General features: G+C 32.4%; 1 protein-coding gene across 1 annotated transcript in view; it reads left to right on the top strand.

The window, feature by feature from the left end:
• LOC107576004 (cadherin-15-like) overlaps positions 1–1,507 on the top strand; it is a 16,979-nt gene that overhangs the window by 240 nt on the left and 15,232 nt on the right. The gene's annotated exons all lie outside the window — the stretch shown is intronic.

The raw sequence follows: 1,507 nt of genomic DNA, 5'->3' as shown, positions 1-1,507 counted from the left end.
AAAAAAAAAGATTTTTGAAGTTTTGAAGAAGAAACAAATAAAACAAGCATCATTGTAAAATTGAAAAGAAAATACCATTTTAGTTCTTCCACTTCAAAATGTCACATTTAGTTCAATTTGAAATTGTTTGCATGTAAGGCATGGCAACGCTTTAAAAAAATTATGAAATGTAATATGAAAAACATAATATTCATTAAATAATACATAATCATTCATTATGTTTATCTGCAGTTTACAGTAACTTTTATATTTTATACTTGATGTTTATACATGCAAGAGTTTACTGCCATATCTCCACATCCTAAAACTCAATGACCACTTTTATGAACAACAGATTATTTTTTCTTCAAATGTTTGCTGTAGATTGTCAACATGGTCTTTGATAATTATAGCATGACTTGCTCAACACAATCAAATGCTAGAAACCTCAACAAAGGTGAAGCTACTGTAATTAGTTCTTCATGGTTTGCAATGGAAAGCAGTTGTACTGTGCTTTAAGTGTTAGTTTACCTTGTTGGCTAAAGATTCAGTGTTTAAGAAGTGGTTACAGTTTTGACCTTGGGGCACATCTGCTAAAATCCTCTTTAGTGGCGTAGTGTTTGGTAATTGATTGTTAACTTTGTCTTCAACTGGCTGAACTTACTAGCCGTCAGATGTATTATATTGTTGGTGGAAATCAATGGTCTAAACACGCGTCATTTCTGATAAATTGAACGATGACAGCTAATGAATAATAAGAGAAATACAGCTGGTTTTAACCTCGTTTGACATTACGTTTCAAGGCCCCCTTTGGTCTGTCACTAGTGTAATCATGAAGACAACAAATGAGAATGCAAACAAAGTCACACTGCCGTAAATTTTCGCCACAATCACTGATCAGAACTGTTTAGATTGGCAATGGGACACAGATTCTAAAATGAGAGATTTGTCCTGTAGTTGCCCTCATGGGCAAGCTTTCATCATGCTATACATAAACAGGAGAAAGGTTGCTAGTGGCCGCCATGTTATTTATGAGCAATTCAGGAACAATTGCTTCAAAGTTACTTGGACTTCATGTTTAAATGTACTTTGGCCTTTTGGTTTAATCCAACCCCTTTTCCAAAGCATTAGCAATTAGCATTAGAAAAATAACTCATTCATAATCTCATTCAGTGTTTCATTTAAGGCTTAACTTTGTCTCAAACTTTTTGCCTAAAGTTCTTTAGGAGAAATATAAATAGACGGACAATACATAAGTATTGTCTAAGAAAAGTATTGAGCTATAAAAATGAATGTGGGTATCTCAGATAATTTAGTCTTTCTCTTTTAAAATATTGCCACACCTTAAAACATTAATTAAGACTTCTTCCGAAATGTTACTAGGATATTACACTAAGGAGAAAAATGAATTCAGAGACAAAATCTTTGATATCTGATTAGTATTTTATTTTTTTTGCTATTGGTGTAATTCTGTGATAAACAATTCTACCATATGAACATTTAATGTGTTTCCTTTCCTCAACTGATG

This window comes from Sinocyclocheilus grahami, unplaced genomic scaffold (assembly GCF_001515645.1).
Source record: "Sinocyclocheilus grahami isolate Dianchi unplaced genomic scaffold, SAMN03320097.WGS_v1.1 scaffold3107.1, whole genome shotgun sequence".
NCBI classification, from domain to species: Eukaryota; Metazoa; Chordata; class Actinopteri; order Cypriniformes; family Cyprinidae; genus Sinocyclocheilus; species Sinocyclocheilus grahami.
This window is presented reverse-complemented; position numbering and strand designations above follow the sequence as displayed.